The sequence below is a fragment of the Oryctolagus cuniculus genome, chromosome 1, assembly GCF_964237555.1.
Source record: "Oryctolagus cuniculus chromosome 1, mOryCun1.1, whole genome shotgun sequence".
NCBI lineage: Eukaryota > Metazoa > Chordata > Mammalia > Lagomorpha > Leporidae > Oryctolagus > Oryctolagus cuniculus.
This window is the reverse complement of record NC_091432.1, coordinates 196,429,097-196,438,978: the sequence shown is the minus strand read 5'-3', so window position 1 is coordinate 196,438,978 and position 9,882 is coordinate 196,429,097.

Below are 9,882 nucleotides of genomic sequence, written 5' to 3'. Positions count from 1 at the left end.
GATTTCGTGCAGGCACTGGGTTTATAGTTGTAAGACTGCAGAGAAGTTTCCTGCACTCATGGAACCCATGGAACAGCACATTCTAGTAAGTGTTCCATCTGTCTGGGCTACCTGTATCCAAGAAACATCAGAGTACCTAATTGCTGAGTACAGAGTGGCTTTCCTCTTAGCAGTGAGCGCTTTCCAAATAAGCATGCTTTTAAGTTTTAAAAACAATCTAAAAAAGTGGCAAGAGAGCAGAAGGGTAATGCACTCTCTTCAGTTACTCTAAGTTAAAAGCCTACCAAAAAAATGGATGCAAGGAAGCCCTGTGGAAATGACTTTAGGCTGTTGTAAACAATTTCCATGATATCCCAGTGAATCCATGGTATGCCATCAACATCCTGGCTGAGTATTGTTTTTATCTTCTTGCTCTTGGCAAGAACTTAATTCTGTATGAAGGTTGATTCATTTTGAGGAAGCTGTAGAGCATCCTCAACAAAACTCAGGCAACGGAAAAACTCAACTCATACGTGATCCCTCTGCCAGGTACTCTCGTGTGCTTTGGGGATTAATAAGCCCTGTCCTGTTCCCACGTTACCCTGTGGATACACCTCTTTCATGGCATTCATGTCAATGTATGTACTGCATTATAAACGTTGGAGGCAATGCCTTCTTCCAGAAGGTTCATTTCCAAAGATACAACGAACACCCACACATCCAAAGATGCCATAACTGAAAGTGTGGAGAGTGAAGAAATAAAAATATAAGTGGAAACAAAACAGAGCCATAGGAAAAACTATAACTACATATAGGAATGGCCTTCACGTTTGCTGCTACTGGGCCATAATATTTGTAAACTGATAGTCTAGTTGGTGCCATAATTCCTGGTGTCCTAAGATGAAAAACAAACCCGTTTTTCTGAAGAGGGAAAACTGTTCCTGGAGCTGAGATCAGATTGGAAGGCCTCCCAGAGAGGCTTATGAAGAACACATTGTGTTGTGGGAGGAGCAGGGACCTTGACAGCATCCCTGACCCACGTCCAGCTCAGAGGATTGCTTCTCACAGCCTGATGGCTGCACAAAGCCAGTTCACTGGGATAGAGCAGTGCTTCTGAGGGGGACTGGCTTGCTGATGGTGACTTGGCAGTTTTTTTTTTTTTAAATGATTTATTGGGCCTGGCACCGTGGTGCCGGCATCCCATATGGGTGCTGGTTCAAGTTCTGGCTGCTCCACTTCCGATCCATCTCTCTGCTATGGCCTGGGAAAGCAGTAGAAGATGGCCCAGGTCCTTGGGCCCCTGCATCCATGTGGAAAATCTGGAAGAAGCTCCTGGCTCCTGTCCTCAGATTGGCACAGCTCCAACCGTTGAGGCTACTTGGGGAGTGAGCCAGCGGATGGAAAACCTCTCTCTCTGCCTCTGCCTCTACCTCTCTGTAACTCTGCCTTTCAAATAAATAAATCTTTTAAAAGAGAGGAAAAGGCAGAGAGAGAGAGCGAGAGAGAATCTTCCATTTGCTGGTTCACTGCCCAAGTGGCCACAATGGCTGGAGCTGGACTGATCCAAATCCAGGAGCCAGGAGCTTTTTCCGGGTCTCCCATGCGGGTGCAGGGGCCCAAGCACTTGGGCCATCTTCCACTGCTTTCCCAGGCCACAGCAGAGAGCTGGATCGGAAGCAGAGCAGCCAGGACTCAAACTGGTGCCCACATGGGATGCTAGCACTGCAGGCAGCAGTTTTACCCCATACGCTGCAGTGCTGGCCTCTTGGCAGTGTTTTATGTCCAATACCCAGCATACTAATTGGCATGTAACAGGTGTCAAGAAATGTTTGTTGAGTGAATGTCTGATGGAGAAAACCCAGTTAGAAGAGTCCCTTCCTATAGGAAGGTTCTGAATACCTAGACCAGAAGTCGTGCATTTGGAGAGTGAACCAGCAGATGGAAAAATTGCTCTCTTTTGCTCTCTCTCTCTCACTCTCTCTCTCTTCCTGTCACTATTTGTTTCAAATAAAAATGAATAATTCTATTTTAAAAGGTAATGTAGCTATTAAACTGAGAGGTCAGCACAGAGGTGACTTTGTAAAGGCTGTTGGCTGAAATCTAGACTCCTCTATCCAGGCTGCTCCTCAGAGCACAGGTGGGGCTGGGAATGGTGCCAAGGTCACCTTTGCCATCAATACCTGTGCTGAGCCACAGGTCATAGTAGCACCACCAGAGGGACTCAGCAGTGAGCTAGTAGCTACTGACTCATGGCTGTTTATAGTCCTGTTGGGAGACTGGGGTTGGGCTGAGCCCACAGGTTGAGACGTTTTAGCTGCCACAGTTGGAGACCTAGGAGTAGAGCCTATGTAGGAGCCTTTATTCCTGGTGATTTTCACCACTCGCTCTAGACTTCATCTTCCTGTTGTCATTGATACGGAAAGGGCACTTTGGGTTAGGAGTTCAGCCCGTACGGGCAGCCATCTACCTGCCTTATCAGGGTGCTGTCTTCATCTTGAAGTGATGATGAAGACATTCATCTTCTGCCTAACCTTGTCTTTTTCTCACAACAGCAATGGCACTGCTAGACCTAAGACAAGAAACTTGAAAAGGCAGTGTAGTCATTAAAAATATTAATTTGGGGGCCTGGCACTATGGTGTAGTAGGTAAAGCTGCCGCCAGCTGTGCCAGCATCCCATATGGGTGCCAGGTGAGTCCTGCTGCTCCACTTCCGATCCAACTGCCTGCTAATGAACCCAGGAAAGCAGCAGAAGATGGCCCAAATGCTTGGGTCCCTGCATACATGTAGGAGACCCAGATGAAGCTTCTGGCTCCTGGCTTCAAACTGGCCCAGCTGTGGCCATTGTGGACATTTGGGGAGTGAACCAACAGATGGAAGACCTCTCTCTCACTGTAACTCTGCCTTTCAAATAAATAAATGAATGAATAAATCTTTTGTAAAAATGCAAAAAAAAAAAAAAAAAAAAAAAGGAAAGATAACAGTATGAATTTGGAAGCTGACTCCGGGGTTTGAATGCTGGCTGAGCCATGGGCCAGTTACCTGTCCTTTCTGGACCTCAGTTTGCTCATCTGTAAGAGGGAATAATAATAGTTCCTATCCCATAGGGTGCTTCTGAGGACTAAATAAGGTTTTGTTTATGGTTTTATTTATTTAAGAGAGAGTTACAGAAAGAGAGAGACACAGTTCGGCATCCATATGGGATGCTGGTGCCACAAGTAGAGGTTTGGCCTACTACGCCACAGCACCAGCCAGGACTAAATAAGTTAATAAGTGTAAAGTGCTTGGAATGCCATCTGAATGTAGAAAACACATCTGTGTTTGCTATTAACAACAGTGGTCTTAAGAATTACTGTCCTACTCACACGAGCAAATAATCTAGCTAGTGAATCAGTATGTTGATCTAAAATATCAATCAAGTGCCTTATGTGTACCAGGAGCTTTGCCTAGGTCAGTGAACCAATGTTGACCAATCCAGACATAATGCCTTCCCTCATGGAACTTAGCAGTGAGCTCAGACACAGACATTAAACCAACAACACTTATGCAAATATAGAAGCCAACTCTCCTAGTAGGGAAGTTGAGCCTCAATTCAAATTTCAGACATTTCAACCTTGGGAATTCCAGCGCATAGTAGGAACAACGCCTTTTTTTTTTTTTTTACTAAGAGGGATAATGTATTAAGTTGTTCATTAACAGTCAGGGCTATGCTGATCAAGTCACCGTTTCTCATAGTGTCCATTTCACTTCAACAGGTTTCCTTTTTGGTGTTCAGTCAGTTGTCACCGATCAGGGAGAACATATGGTAGTTGTCCCTTTGGGACTGGCTTATTTCACTCAGCATGATGTGTTCCAGATTCCTCCATTTTGTTGCAAATGACCAGATTTCATTGTTTCTTATTGCAGTATAGTATTCTAAAGAGTACATATCCCATAATTTCTTTATCCAGTCTACCGTTGATGGGCATTTAGGTTGGTTCCAGGTCTTGGCTATTGTGAATTGTGCTGCAATAAACATTAGGGTGCAGATCGCTTTTTTGTTTGCCAATTTAAATTCCTTTGGGTAAATTCCAAGGAGTGGGATGGCTGGGTCGAACGGTAGGGCTATATTCAGGTTTCTGAGGAATCTCCAGACTGACTTCCATAGTGGCTTGACCAGTTTGCATTCCCACCAACAGTGGGTTAGTGTCCCTTTTTCCCCACATCCTCTCCAGCATCTGTTGTTGGTAGATTTCTGTATGTGAGCCATTCTAACCGGGGTGAGGTGAAACCTCATTGTGGTTTTGATTTGCATTTCCCTGATTGCTAGTGACCTTGAACATTTTTTCATGTGCCTGTTGGCCATTTGGATTTCCTCTTTTGAAAAATGTCTATTGAGGTCCTTGGCCCATCTCTTAATTGGGTTGTTTGTTTTGTTTTTGTGGAGTTTCTTGATCTCTTTGTAGATTCTGGTTATCAACCCTTTATCAGTTGCATAGTTTGCAAATATTTTTTCCCATTCTGTCGGTTGTCTCTTCACTCTCCTGACTGTTTCTTTTGCAGTACAGAAACTTCTCAATTTGATGCAATGCCAATAGTTGATTTTGGCTTTGACTGCCTGTGCCTCCCGGGTCTTTTCCAGAAATTCTTTGCCTGTGCAAAGAATTTTTTTTTTAAGAGAGAGTATCTGGTTATTTAATACTGTTTAACAAAGTGCCCCCAAAATTGGTGACCTAAAGTAATGACAATCATTTGCTGAAAATTCTGCAGCTGGATCCGGCCTAGCAGGGATAACTCCTTTCTGTTCCAGTTGGCAGTTCTGAGATGGCTGCTCCAGGGCTGGAGGATCCACTTCCAAGCTGGATCTCTTGAACCGTGGCTGTTGGCTGGGAGCTCAGCTGGGCCTTGGTTCTCCTTCACGTGGCCAGGCTGGACTCTCACAGCATGGCAGCTGGGTTCCCAAAGGGAGCCTCCTCAGAGCATAGGCCATAATGTAAAAGCTTATCGACTTACCAACTAGTGCTCCATTGTGCTTGTTAGTACCCTGTGGGCCAAATCCAGTTACTTGGGCAAGTCAGTGTGGGAGGGGACGACATAAGGTTTAATCAGTAGTGTCTGTCAAGGGAGGGGAACCTCTTTTCTGTCAAGGGCCTTTTGGAGATTTATAACATCATTCTCAGGCCATACAAAATGACCAACTTAAAAATTAGCCTGTGATGAGTTTATTGAATTTTGAGTCCTGTCTTTCAGGGGCTATATACTGTCTGTGGGCTGGATGTTCCCCACCCCTGACGGAACAGACTGTCACAGAGAAAGGAGCTAGCTACATACTGTCTAAAAATGTGGGGGTGGTGATTCGGCACAGCAGTTAAGATGCCTTTTGGGGCACCTGCATCCCATATCAGAGTGCCTGGGTTTGAGACCTGGCTCTGCTTCTAATTCCAGGTTCCTGCTAATGTGCACACAGGAGGCGGTGGATGATGGCCAAGTACTTGGGTACCTGCACTCACATAGGACACCCAGATTGAGTTTCAGGCTGCGGGCTTTGGCCTGGCCCAGCCCTGGATAATGCAGGCATTTAAGGAGTGAATCACTAGTTGGAAGATCTATGTCTCTCAACATTTCAAATAAGTAAATAATTTTTAAATTTAATTTTTCCCTGAATCATATATGCCACATCTCCTATCATTATTTAGGGAGGGATGGGCCTGTGATGCCACAGTTTAAGATGCAGCCTGGGGCTGGCGCTGCGGCTCACTTGGCTAATCCTCCGCCTGCGGCGCCAGAACCCTGGGTTCTAGTCCTGGTTGGGGTGCCGGTTTTGTCCCTGTTGCTCCTCTTCCAGTCCAGCTCTCTGCTGTGGCCTGGGAGGGCAGTGGAGGATGGCCCAAGTGCTTGGGCCCTGCACCTGCATGGGAGACCAGGAGGAAGCACCTGGCTCCTGGCTTCAGATCAGCGCAGTGCACCAGCTGTAGCGGCCATTTGAGGGGTGAACCAACAGAAGGAAGACCTTTTTCTCTCTCTCTCACTGTCTAACTCTGCCTGTCCAAAAAAAAAAAAAAAAAAAAATGCAGCCTGGGACTCCTGCCCCCCACATGGGAGTGCCTAGATTCTAGTCTCAGCTCTACTCCTGATTCCAGCTGCCTGCTAATGTGTACTTCAGGGAAGCATCAGGGGATGGCTCCAGTAGTTGGTCTCCCTGCCATGGGTGGCTCCCTGCCACCCATGTGGGAGACCTGGATTGAATTCTCAGTTCCTGGCTTCAGCCTGTTCCATTCCTGGCCTTTGCAGACAATTGAGGAGTGAATTAGCTGACGAGAGAGCTCCCTTTTCTCTCTCAGCCTTTCAAATAAAATAAAATAAATTAAATTCAATAAATTAAATTCAAATAAAATAAAATAAATCTAGAGAAATGTCACATAGTTACATAAACTATCAAATCTCTTCGCAGAGTTAACACTGTCATTACAGGCCATATGATTTAGAATGATATTCTATAGAAGTAAAAGTTTTACTCTGGTTGAAACATATAGTCAGCGGTGCCGGCATCCCATATGGGCGCTGGGTTCTAGTCCCGGCTGCTCCACTTTCCATCCAGCTCTCTGCTATGGCCTGGGAAAGCAGTGGAAGATGGCCCACATCCTTGGGCTGCTGCACCCACGTGGGAGACCTGGAAGAAGCTCCTGGCTCCTGGTTCAGATCGGCACAGTTCTGGCTGTTGCGGCCATTTGGGGAGTGAACCAGCAGATGGAAGACCTCTCTCTCTGTCTGACTCTCCTCTCTGTAATTCTGACTTTCAAATAAATAAATAAATAAATCTTTAAAAAAAAGAGAAACATATAGTTAGTAAAATGGTTTTTTAAAAAGTTTCTTATTTTCATTGTATTTGAAAGAGAGAGAGAGGGAGAGAGAGAGAGAGAGAGAAGTATCTTCCATCTACTGGTTCATTCCCATAATGCCCACATCAAGCAGGGCTGAGCCAGGATGAAACCAGGAGCCCCAAACTCCACTGGGTCTCCCATGTGGGTGGCAGAGACCCAGGATTTGATTCATCAACTGCTGCCTCCCAGGGTGTGTATTAGCAGGCAACTAGATTGGAAGTGGAGTAGGCAGGAGTTGAAGCAGGCACTCCACAATGGGATGTAGGTGTCCCAGGTGGTGACTTAACTAGCACCAAAATACCTGCTGCGTAAATCATGTTGTTTTGGCATGGGAAGTTCGAGTTTGTTAATGGAAAGGATGATAAGGTAGGAAGGTCCCAGGATTTGTGAGATAATGAAAGGTGAGCATATGCTGGAGTTGTCCTCACTGCAATGAGAGCTCCAGGTTTGGCTCATTGACGTTATTCTTGGTCCCTAGCTTACTGCCTGACACAAAGCAGGCACTCAAATGTTTGCTGAATGGCACAGACACCATGTTTTGAAGTAACTTCAGAGTTGGAAACCATTCCCTGTCTCTGAGATCCTGGTGCCAGGGCTGGCATTATGGTGCAGTGGGTTAAGCTGCTTTTGATGCTGGCATCCAGTATTTGAGCACCAGTTCAAGTCCTGGCCACTCCACTTCTGATCCAGCTCATTGCTAATGTGCCTGGGAAGGCAGTGGAAGACGGCCTGAGTACTTGGGCCCCTGCTACACATGTGAGAGACCTGGATGGAGTTCCAGCCTCCTGGTTTCCAGCCATTGCCATTTATGGAGGGAGTGAACCAGAGGATGTCTCTCTTCTCTCCCTCTCTCTGTCACTCTGTCTTTCAAATGAATAAAATACATCTTAGACCGGCGCCGTAGCTCACTAGGCTAATACTCCGCCTTGCGGCACCGGCACACCAGGTTCTAGTCCCAGTCGGGATGCCAGATTCTGTCCCGGTTGACTTTCTTCCAGGCCAGCTCTCTGCTGTGGCCAGGGAGTGCCGTGGAGGATGGCCCAAGTACTTGGGCCCTGCACCCCATGGGAGACCAGGATAAGTACCTGGCTCCTGCCATCAGATCAGCGTGGTGTGCCGGCTGCAGCGCGCCGGCCGCGGCGGCCGTTGGAGGGTGAACCAACGGCAAAGGAAGACCTTTCTCTCTCTCTCTCTCACTGTCCACTCTGCCTGTCAAAAAAAAAAAAAAATCTTAAAGATCCTGGTGCTATAAAATAATTAGAATGGCCCTTTAAAAATATCACTCTTCTTTCAGGTCTGTGAATGAGGCCTTGTACAATACATAACATATCCCCACCACTCTCTCTCCTAATTGATTTAATCTTTCTAGTATTTATCCTCACGTGACCTATATGTTTATTTGTTAATGATTTCCCTCCCCTCTATGTTGTAAGGGCCTTAAAAGCAGGAACACTGTCTGCTATCTGTGGTATCCCCAGCTCCTAGACTGATCCCTGACAGGTAGAAGGTACTCAAAGAGTTGAGAATGCTTTGGTTTCATCTTGAAGGCCAATTCCTTAGAGAGTAGGGGATGCAGGTGTCCATGTGGGCTTTTACAGTGGATTAGTAGGAGCTTGTCTGACAATGCCAAGAGCCTAGGCCTCCTGCTGTGGGTCCACCAGTGCCTGTTTGTGATTATGAAGTTGAGGGCTTGCATGGTACAGAATTCATATCGTTTGGGGATGATACTGGGGGCAGCCTCAAAGTCTTTAACATAGCCAGAATTTTCTAGGTTAAAACTCAAGAATCTTTATTGAGTGGGTTCAAGAAATTGAAAAAAAGTTCCTGTGTTTGGGCAAGAAAATTTGCAGAGTGGGAGATGGGCTTTTAGAGGACAATACCTTCTCTAATACAAAGACTAAGTGAGGAGTTTATAAATATTCTTAACTGGATGATCAGTGTAAGTTCATGAAGGGGTTTATGCTGGGGAGTGACATGATCAGATTTGTTCTGAAACGCCTTCTTTAGCCTAGGGGAAATGGATCGGAGGGAGCCAAGAGTGAATTAGGGAAAACAAGAAAGGAGAGCCTTCTAGAAAGAATAGCATAAGCATTAAGAAATTCAATAGATTGAAATATTGAGGTGGGAGGAAGGGTCAGAAGTTCAGGATGGCTGTATAAGCCTGGGAATGAAGAGGTGGTGGAAGGCGAGGCAGGAGAAGTTAGAAGCGATTCCTGTGTCTGAATATTTATAGGAGACTTCAGGACATACAATCACTTCATCTGTGATTTACACAATTTGCTGAATTCAAAGGAAAAGCTTTAACAGGAACCCCCAGCAGTATGAATGCCAGTACTTGGCATTGCAGTGACTATTCCCTAAACTCTCGGAAATTAGATCCTTGAGAGAGCTGAGTTGTGAAATCAGCATGTAGTGGCAGAAGGTCACCAGTCCTAAAAGCAGAAGTTGAAAACAACAAAACCACAAAGTATAAATTAGAGGTAGAATATTTTAAAGTAAATTGTAGGGTGTGGTTTATAGATACATCATCATGTTTATGCTGTGACATACAGATGAAAACTTCTCTGCTGGTGTGCCAATTACAGGGATGGCTACTAAGAACTTGAAAATATTATCATTAAAAACTCTTAAATCATAAATTGTATAGCTGTTTTCACCATGAAACCTAATGTCACAAAGGTTATATTTGTAGAAACATGCTTGAATTTCTCATTAAAAATTAAAAATATCTTAATTAGCTATTTAGCCAAAATCAACATTATTTTGACAAATATTCATTTAAAAAGATTTATTTGTTTATTTTACTTGAGAGAGAGAGAGAGAGAGAGAGATCTTCCATCTGCTGGTTCACTCCCAAAATTGCTGCAATGGCAGGGGCTGGGCCAGGTCAAAGCCAGGAGTCAGGAATTCCATCCAGGTCTCCTGTACTGGTGGCAGGGGCCCAAGTACTTGGGCCAGCATCTGTTGCCTTCCCAGACTCATTAGCAGGAAACTGGATTGGAAGCAGGGCAGCTGGTCCTTGAATGCCTGTCACTCTGATATGGA